We start from the raw sequence: 11,115 nt of genomic DNA, 5'->3' as shown, positions 1-11,115 counted from the left end.
AAAAAAAAAAAAAAAAAAAAAAGGGGGGGGGGAACTGAAAGGGAAAGTCAAGAATGCTAAATCCTGTCAGATTTCTTGGAGGTTACCACTGTAATAGAAATTCAGATATTATGTATACTGCAAGTTAGGAATGGTAGCACTACACCCAAGAGGTCACCAGTGTGGTTAATGAGCGATGTCAAAGAAGTTATTCAAAAGAGGGAGGCTTCCTTCAGGAACTGGAGATCTTGCCCAGATGAGGAAAACAAAAGGGAGCACAAACTTGCACAAGATAGCTGGCAATAAGAGATGTGCAAGCTGGCAATAAGAGATGTGAAAAAGCAGTTTGAACAAAGATAAATAATAAATGATTGGGTCCAATCAATTTTCTTAAAGAACTCAAGTATGATTTTTTTTTTAAAATATTTTCCCAACATATTTATTTATTTAGGGGACTTCTATGCCGCCCCATTCGCCGAAGCCTCGGGGCGGCTCACAAACCATAACAACATATGCAATTACTCAGTAAAAAATACAGAACAAAAGAGAAACTAACATAAACAGAACAGACTACAGTGAACAAAATAAGCAAAGTTGCCAAGGGAATTACAAACAATACAGCCCATACACTGCAGCCCTCAGAATCAACTCTCTCCATATCTTCCCACGCTCTATGAGAGTTTACAACAAAGAAAAAAGAATCATTATTCTATACATCAACAGATTTTCTAATGGTTCAAATTCTAATGCTTTCCTTCTTCTCTTCCAAACTGCCCTGAACTTCCATTAATCATGCTAAGCATGATAAAATTCTACTTGCATAATTAGTTAGCTTTGTCATCACTGCATATTCTGCTAATCTATTTCTTCATTTGTCAATGGTGGGGGCTCTGGTGATTTCCATCTTGAAGCTTATTGTGATTCTTGCTGCTATAGTCATATACTTAAATAACTCAGACTATTTTTTTAAAGGGTTTCTGGAACAATATTCAAAAGCAAGTTCTTGGGACTCAAAGGAACTTAATTTTAAAGGTTTTCTGCATTTCTGTATGCATCAATTTCCAGATTTTGTTTGTTTTATTTTGCAAGTCCACTACATATGATAGAAGATCCCATCTACTCTTTTACATTTCCAACATTTTGCATTATAATTCTTATCTATTTTCCTGATATCTTTTGGAGTAATATCACTGGAAAAACATCTTATACCAATTTTCTCTTAATGCTTAACTAGCAGTAAATTTAATATCTTTCTTCCAAAGAGCTTCCCACTGACCAGATGATATTTCTTTCCCAAGAGTCTGTTTCCAGATTGTCATGTGTTTCTTAACTTGATGGCTTTCAGTGTCATAGTGTAATAACAGTTTGTAAAGTCTTCCCAAGAAGTGATCATTCTGCTATGTGATCTACGTTTCAAAAATCTGTCAGTTTTCTTAAAATGCCTTCTCTTGGTCGCATTTCCTCCTCCAATCTTGAAACTGATGGTAAACAAGCCATTGTATATTTTTCCCATTATCTTTTAGTTATTTCAAAGATTTAATTTGTCCTGATTGCTCAATAACATCTCGATAAGTTATAAGATTGTTATTTCTCCTTGACTATTTTCCATATACTTCCACTGGAGATGTCGTGGGGGGGGGGGTGGAGATTGAAGGACTAATCTTTTTCCTCATGAAATACCAAATTTTTATTAAACTACCTCTTAGCACATTATTTAATTTAAGATCAGAGTCTTCTTGACTGATGCTAGCCCATAAAATTAGGGTTAGGATTAGGTACAGCAAGACCTCCTCTCTCCTTTATGTCCTGTCAAATTTTAAATCTGATCCTTGGTTTCTTGCCCTTCCAAATAAAGCTATTTAATTGTCTCTGCCAATCTTGAAAAACCTTTTCCAGAATTGCAAGTGGTATCATCTGGAAAAGAAAGTTCAGTTCAGGTAACCCATTCATTTTAACAACTGAGATTCTCCCAGCCAAGATGCTTTTAGTTTATCCCTTTTTTGTAAGTCCTTTTGAATCTTCATCGAAGTTGTTTGAAAATTGTCTTGAAAAAGTGTGCCATTATGCCCTATGATGCTTATCCCTAAGTATTTAACCGGGTTTCAAGTTTCATCCTGAGGTTTTTTCTTCTTCTTTGGTTACAAATTATAGTTTTTGTTTTTCCTTATTGATCTTATCTCCTGAATAAAGTTTAGATTTTCCAACTTGCTCCATTATATGCTATATGGATCGATGTGGATGCAAAATAGTCAAGACTAGATCATTTGAGTACTGTTTTATTTTGTATTCTTCTCCACCTGTTTTAAAGCCTTTAAGTTTTGGATCCTGTCTTATCTTTTTTGCTAAGATTTCCAGTACAAGATTAAATAAAAGAGGCAATAAAGGACATCCTTGATGTGTTCCCTGCTCCATTTGAAAGCTGCCAGTGAATACACCATTGATTAGAATCTTTGCATGTTGTCTAACATAAACTGCCTGCATCCAATTCAAAAAGCTTAGGCCACAGCCTAAATGTTGGAGGGATTTTATTAGATAAGGCCAAGCCACATTATCAAAAGCTTTCTCCGTGTCTAAAAAAAAAAATAAAAAATGAATGCAGCTCTTTTCTTCTTAACCCATTCTGTTGCATCACATATATATTGTCATTCATAGTTCAGTTGGTCCGTATGGATTTGTTTTTCTATACATATTCTTAATCTGTCATTATTGAAATAAATCAACATTTAATAAGGGTTGATAAGAGTGTGGTAACAGGATCATTGCCTTCTTCATGTATCAAAAGCTCAGTATATGAGCTTCTTGCCATGTTAGTGGCGATAATCCTTCTTCGATTTCATTCATTGCTTGTTGTAGTGGCAGAATTATTTGTACAGCCCATAGTTAAACTATGGAATTTACGTCCATGAGATGTAGTGATGGCCACCAACATGAATGAATTTAAAAGAGGATTGAACAAATTCATGAAGGAGAAAGCTATTGTCTCAATGACCTTGGCACTTCCAGTATCAGAGGCAGCATGCCTTTGTACAATAGTTGCTGTGGAACTTGGGCAGGAGGGTGTGGTTGCACCCACGGCTGCCTTGGACAACCAATTGCCCTCGAAGCAAACAGAAGACTGGCCCAGATGGCTCTTGCTCTGTTCCAACCCAGTTCCTCTTCAGGTAGTCTGTTAACGGAACAGAGGGGCTTCAAGGCTGGATCAGAGGCAATACCAGGCTTTGAGACAGTAGGGACCATTCACATGTCATACTTTCTTTGATACTGATACTGGTGCTCAAAAAGAGATGGCGACGGTGAATAGCCAAGACATGAAGATCAGACTGTGATTTACTAAGTGAAAAAGTGAAATGAACTGTGTCTGCATTGGACAGGAAAGAATTTGAAGCATGCTTTAAAGGAGAAAAATGCACTGTAACCAGATATAATGTACCATATGCAATAGCTTATTAAAAACAGGGTAAATAGGAATTACACAGTGCTTATCTTACAAGCACACATGACCTGTAGAAACACAGGTGAAGAAACCTTGGAACTATGGCAAGAATGTTTTGGCTGCCCTGATCCCAGACTGATACTAGATCCAGAAAGATCTTGTCAAAGGTATAAAGGTAAAGCCACATAAGCACAATGAAATGGGCAGATGCATAAGTTGCATTAAGGTAGAAAAAGTCAGACCCTCCTTCCCACCACAATGTGAGAAACATACCAGCAACCACTTGAATTAACACAGAGTGGCTTAATAAGATCCAAATATGTACCCTCAAATGGAGGTGATCTGTATGTGTTGACATTCTTGGATGGCCTTTCAGAGTAACCCATCACCCATTTCCTGAAGCACAAGGGTGACACACACAAGATGCTGACATGCTGTGTTGGGATGGCCACCAGGAAGTCTGGCAGAAGACCTCAGGCACTACAGACAGAGGTGATGAGTTCATGCCACACTGCGCACAGCCCTTCGGATGAGATGGGAATGGAGCACAGAGCCACTGTGGCCTATTTTCCAGGAAAAAACAAGTGCTGAGAGAACGAACAGAGCTCTGCCTGAGATTATCCAATGCCTGCCCGTGGACACTGGCTTTCCTAGGGAATGGTGAGCGAAGCCTTTTGACATGCTGCCATGCTGACAATTCTGACATGCTGCTGGGTGTGTTTTGTTTATTGTTGTCTATGACTTTGTTTTTTGTTTTTTTTTTTTTTTTTTGCAAAAAAAAAAAAAACACCTCTTCAAGAACTATATACTTAAAGGGACGCGTGGCATCTATTTACGCAAGTATTCTTAGCTTTGGAGAATGATTCAGAGAGGCAATTTTAAAGCCTGGATTACTGGTCTTATGGCAGCCCCCTTTCAACAGCCACATGTTCTTCAGCTGCAAAACACACAACTAACATTTCTTCCCTTCCCTATATCTCTTTTTGTGCTTTATAACTGCTTTTACATTCCTGATAGATTTGAACAAACACAACCCTGATTATGGAATATGCTCCCCAGAGAGGTTCACCTGATGCTGACACTTTATTCCTTTCAGCGCCAGGTGAAAACCTTTCTATTTTCCCACAAATATTATGTTAATATTTAATTGGTTTTAAGGTGGGTTTTATTTACTGGAAGTTGGATGCTGTGCTCTATTTTATTTTGTGTTGCTTTTATTGTAGAACTGTACCAAGATGTCTGTAGTGGATGGTATAGAAAGCTTTAAATAAATAAAACAGAATGAGCCAGGGGTATATGCATTTCTACATTCAGCCTCACTTAAATAATGACTGCAGAAGTAAAATGGAGTTTGCTTCTGCAGCCCTGATGCACACCATTTTTGCTTGGGAATTATGTACAATGTTCTTATAGAAAAGGATGGCATATATTTTAAAGCACAGATAAGAAAATGAGGATCTTTAACTATGCTAGCCACTCAGTGACTAAGAAATGTTTTTTAAAATATAAGAAAGGGGAAGGGATGAGGGATGAATAGCATCTACCTCAGTAAGCTATGGCCATGTCCATGTCGGCCCAAGTGCTGACATTTGTCACAGCTCCCATTATGGTCATTTGGGATGCACCTGTAAAGTCCCAGGAATCCAGAAATAATGCATTTTACATCATCTTTCCCAAACACATGTTGCCACCTGGCCTCTTGTTCTCTCCATGAAAATTAGTTTGTAGCTGGGCTGTCATAAAACATGCTTCTCTGCCACTTGCTTGAGTCTTGTTGAGAGCAATCCAATTCAGCCTCTTTTCCTTCCCTCCAGACTGCAGAGGTGGGTGGACCTAGGAAAAGAGCATCTGTATCTTTAAACTGTAATGTGAGACGCAGCCCTGGGAATGGATGCTGAGGAGTGGATTAGATAGTTGCTAGGCACCAAAGCCAGCTTGATAACAACTTTATGGTCTGTGGCCTGTTAATACCCTGCATTAAGGCAGATCTAGAGATGCCTGGGAAGTGAAAAATAACATTCTTTCAGCGAGATTTTTTGGCTCAGGTAGAGCAAAGGGAGAACAGAGGGCCTGTTGCTTTCCCTTTTTGTTACATAAATACAAATGCGTTATCCTTTCATGTCTTTGAGGCAAGATTCTATCGATACTGATGGTATGGAAGCAAGATTATTTACATGGCTAGATCACTGCCTGATTTAATCAAGGCATGGATGAAGCAGCTCCTCTCTGCAAATGCAGTTCAACCAATTATGTTACTCTGGCCTGGGAGCCTATGGATCCTGCAGAATTACCAAATGACCTGTGTATGTAAGGTGATGGTGGTTTCTCTGCTGACATCTGGATGAGTTGTGGTCAAATAGGAGGCTATTTCAGATCATCCGCAGTATCTCTTCTCCCATCCCCACCCCACCTTAGTAGGCCATAAAGGGGGGTATCTAGACCATCAGTAAAATACCAAGGATATTGGCAGCCCCTTTGCAGGCCTATAAAGTGGCAGTTTTATAGCAAAGAGATCTTTCAGCACCTTACATTAACTGAATGTTTCGATATGGTTTATTATGCTGCAAGCTTATTATGCCCTCAGACTTGTCCACTGAAAAGTGAACTATCTGTCTCTTACTAATGATATGGCATGTTCTATTTTTAATTTTTTAGAATGGCACATGAAGTTGGTCACATACAGTCCATTTCAGACTGCCCCAGTAATGCAGTGCCTACACTGAGGTTACAACAAAATCAATATCAAGAGATCCACTGATTTCTTCTTTTTAAATCATCAAGGACCTAGCCATTTTTAGGTCTGCATCCAGTATTCCATTTTTGGGAGAAGGTTATAGAGTATTTGGTTGTCAAGCTTCAGGCATGTTGGTCATGGCTCAATGGCAGAGCAGATGCTTTTCATGTAAAAATCTTCAGGTAGGGCTGGAAAACCTGTCTGAAATGCTAGAGAACCACTGCCAGCCTATGCCCAACAATACTGGGCTGGATGGACCAATAGTCTGACTCAGGGTACAGAGGCTTTCTTAGTGAATGAAACATCCCTCTTCCACCATTTACAGACTGATTTATGTATTGGAATTGGACTACCACAAATTTAATCTCCTTGAGGGAGGATCTCTTTTGAGAGTGTTCAGGGCAAGTGCTTCCATACTGATGTTGTTGGACATCTCAGCAGCTTTTGATACCACACACTGTATCACTATCCTGGACAGGCAGGGGCATCTTCCAATAGCACTAGAGCTGACTTTTCATTTTTGTGTTTGTTTATTTATTTAAAGTTTGTCTGTGCTATGCTTTTATAGACTAAAAGTCTCTGGAGAGCTTACAAAAAACAAAACAGCCTGATACAACAAACAACACTCTGCATCTGATAAATGATGATAAAAACTAGAATAAAACCAAATAAAACCAAATAACCGTTCAAATATTAGGAAAATAAAAAGCTCTTTGCCTGATGCTGAACATAATAAAGCGATGGTGCCAGGTGAACCTCCCTGGGGAGCATGTTCCATAGTTGGGGTGCCACCACTGAAAAGGCCCTTCTCTAAGTAGCTACCCTCCTAATTTCTTTCAAAGAGGGCTCCTGGAGAAGGACCTCTGCCTCAGATCTCAAGGGGTGGGTGCTCCTTCAGGTATCCAGGACCCAAGTTGTTTAGGGCCTTATAGGACATTGCCAGCATCTTAAATTGGGCCCTGACTTCAATCGGCAGCCAGTGTGGATGATATAGGACCAACATGATAAGAGAGTATCTGCCAGTCCCCTTTAATAACCTGGCAGCTCTATTCTGGACCAATTGAAGTATCTGGACTGTCTTCAAGGGCAGCCCCACATAGAGTGTATTGCAATAGTCCAAATGGGAGGTTACCAGAGCATGGGTCACTGTTGCCATGCACTGCTCATCCAGAGAAGGATGCAGCTGATGTATCAGCTGAAGCTGAAGGAAAGCGCTCCTTGCCACTGCCAGCTCCTGGTGCTCCAGGACAGGCCAGGGTCAAGGAGCACTCCCAAGCTGCGAACCCTGTCCTTTAGGGGGAGTGCAACCCTGTCCAGAACAGGGCAAAAATTACTCACCTGGAAGGCTGAACCACCTACCAACAGGACCTCCATCTTGTCTGGATTAAGCCTCAATTTATTGACCCTCATCCAGCCCAATACCCCAGCCAGACACCGATTAAGGACCGACACTGCCTCACCTGGATTAGATATAAAAGAGAGGTAGAGCTGGGTGTCATTAGTGTACTGATGACTCCACAGCCCAAAACCTCAGATGAAGGTTGTGTTCCATGAGGCTGTTTCCATAGCCGGGACTGAAACCATATTGAAATGGGTCTCAATGGTCAGTTTCCTCCAAGAGTGCCTGGAGCTGTCCAGCCACTACCTGCTCGAGCACCTTGCCCAGGTACAGGATATTTGCCACCGTGTTTGGTCAGATTTGTCTCAGGATTTCCTCCACCTGCTCTCTAGTTGTTTCCCAGCTTGCCTGAATGCCTGCAGTTCAGGTGTATACCATGGCACTGAGCGTGGGCTGCATGGCAGGAAAGGATGCTTAGGAGTGATTGTGTGGATTGTCCTGACCATAGCCCCATTCCACAAATCGGCCAGGGCAGCGACAGGAGCGCTCACTCTATCAACTGGGAAATCCCCCAAAGCCCTCAGGAGATCATCAGGATCCATAAGGCTCCAGCGGCGGACAATCTTAATAGGTATTCCTTTCTGCCTGAACATATCCTGGAGATGACCCTTGAGGATGTTAGTTTGGTCTTATGAGAAGGTTTGATTTTGGTCAGTGAAGTTATTCAACATCTAATGAAGTGACAGAGTGAAATCATCTGCAGTGTGGAGGCTGAGAGTCACCTAGTATGCCAGTGCAATCTAATATACTCCTATTTATCATTATTAGAGCATGCAGATACCGCCAGCCCTAACCTAAATTTAGAGGGTGTGATAAGTTGGATAAAGTCCAAGCTGAATCCAGAAAAGATGGAGGTGGGGGGGGGCACATATCTGTTTCAAAGAGTTCTCTTCCAGCTCATACTATTGGTATATGGACATCCATATACATCCAGGCCTTGCATTGCCACATAAAATGGTAGTTGTTCCTAAACAATCCAAGGTGAAGATCCAGTTAGAAATTCATTGTACCCATCCCCTACCCCCACCAAAACAACAACAACTCAGAAAGAAGAAAGCCTCTTATATCTGAAAGGGGAACACCACTCACATGGTAAATTTACAAGAAATCCAGTGAGAAAGTTTACCCAAGCAGATAGATTATATTCAGCATACAAAAGGCTGTTTATTTGGATAGGCACACCAACAATGTGAGCCAAGAGCTGTTGCTGCTGCTTTGTGCTACCAATTCATCTCCTGCTTATGGCAACTGTATTGTTGTAGCGCGATCGAATGAGACCACCGGACAAGAAGTATGGAGAGTTGAAGGGTCCCTTATTATACCTGCGCAGGGACCAACACTCTGAGAGGAGTGCGGTCCCTGGTATAGGGATGGTACAGTTTTTATACATTTTCTACCCGGATGTACTTGGCGCTAACCGTTACTTTGTGCGCCAGTGGGAAAGTGGGAAAGTATCAAGTGGCTTAAGCAAGCATGAAGTACAGAAGCTCAAATTTTGCGGTTAAATTTGCTTTTTCAAGCTCCTTGTTGCATATCAAAGCGTTCCTTGCTGCATGTAGCGGGTTCAGTGTTGCATATCAATGCGCCCCCTGCTACCCGTAGCCACTCCCTGTTATTGTGCCAGCCGCCTCCTGTTATTGTGTTCAGCGAACCGGCCCCACCTTTCATGTTCTGGTCTATCGGACACAACACGGTATGACTAACGGCCCTCCAATTGGCCTGTCCATGACAGCTCCATTCAGCCCCTCCAAGTTCAAGGCTGTGGCTTCTTTATGGAGTCAGTCCATCTCATACCTGGTCTGCCCTTTCATTTTCTGCCTTCGACTTTCTCGAACAAGCTTGTTTTTTCCAGGGAGTTTTTCATTCTCATGACCTGACCAAAGAACGACAGCTTCTGTTTTGTCATTTTTGTTCTAGGGAAAGCTCTGGCCTGATCTGATTTAGGACCTACTTGTTTGCCTTTCTGTCGGTTCAGGGTATTCGCAAAGCTCTCCTCCAGCATCATATTTCAAATGCATCAATTTTCTTCCTGTCAGCTTTCTTCACTGTTCAGCATTCACACCATTACATAGCAATCAGGAATACAAGGTTATGAATGATCTTGGTGTTTGTCTCCAGTGCAACTTTCTTACTCTTGATTGTAATTTGTAGTTCCTTCATTGCTGCCCTTCCAAGTCTCAGTCTTTGAATTTCTTGGCTACAGTCTCCCTTTGAACTGATGACTGAACTGAGGTATGTGAAATCTTTCACAGTTTTGTTTTCTTCATTATTAATGGCAATGTTCTATAATTAGACTATAGAGTATAATCTTCTGTGGACAAGATTTTTGTTTTTCTTAATATTCAGTGGCAGTCCTGATTTTCTATTTTCTTCTTTCAGTTTTATCAGGAAGTAAAAATTATTGCCACTTTCTGCCAGTAGTATGGTATCATCTGCAAATCTTAAATTAGTGATATTTCTTCCTCCAATTTTCACTCCTACCTCTGATTCTAATCCAGCTTTCCTTGTAATATGGTCTCCAAACAGATTGTACAAATAGGGAGAGAAAACACACCCTTGTCTGAAACCATTCTGTTCCTCCATTTTCCGCTCTAATTGTAGCTTCTTATCCATGAAACAGGTTACAGATCAGGACAAAACAGTGCTGAAGCATACCCATTTCTCCCAGTAGCTTATCCTGGTCCACACAGTCAAAACCTTGCTGTAGTCCATAGAGCAAAGAGTGATCTTATTCTGAAATTCTGCTAAAACACCCACAAAGCAACTGGCTTTGTATTTTACCTATTTCCATAGCAGACAATGGCAATTGTCAAAGGATATCATGAAAGAGCATGTGTTCATGTGCCCCCACCACATCTTAGCAAGCCTAAATGCTGACATCACATGTGGAGATTCCAAACTGAAGAGCAACATCTTGGGGAATGACACCACGAGTGCATCACGGCAGGTTGGGAAGGGCTGGGAGTGGCACTCCAACAGAAATGGAGGGCACCAAACTGGAGAAGGCTGGCCTAGAATGCCAGCAGGAGAGGAAACTATGGGGAGAACAAATGTTGCATAATTGAGGAAGTGGTATAAAGAAAAACCGTAAGTGCTGGGCTGACAGTGAGACTATGGGATGCAGGTAGGAAACCTTGTGGTAGTGATGAGGCCAGTACACTAGGGGAAAAGATGCCATGGTGGCACAATTACATTGGACTATCTGGAATTGGCTTTTGCAGGATATCCAGAAATACTTGAAGGAAATCCAGGAAGGAATTTTTTATTTATTATTAGCGTTCCATACCACCCATAGCCAAAGCTCTCTGAAAGCATTATAATAAACAGCTGGATGCTAGTGAGCATGGATGTGACGTGGCACGGATGTGGCACGGATGTGATGAGCCTGCAATGTCCATGAACACCTGTAAGGGATGGCAAAAGCAAGTGGGGGGATAGGGACCAGCTTGTGGCCAACACCGACAAAAGGAAAGAGTGAGGATCACCTTGCTCTGTTTGCGGCAGGGAAGTCGTGTCTGTGATTGCTGGAATGGCGCTGCTTCATTGCAAAGGACTGGGCAAGGTAATGGC

The sequence above is a fragment of the Varanus komodoensis genome, unplaced genomic scaffold (assembly GCF_004798865.1).
Source record: "Varanus komodoensis strain SLA01 unplaced genomic scaffold, ASM479886v1 scaffold4, whole genome shotgun sequence".
Lineage (NCBI taxonomy): Eukaryota > Metazoa > Chordata > Lepidosauria > Squamata > Varanidae > Varanus > Varanus komodoensis.
Note: the sequence above shows the minus strand (reverse complement) of the source record.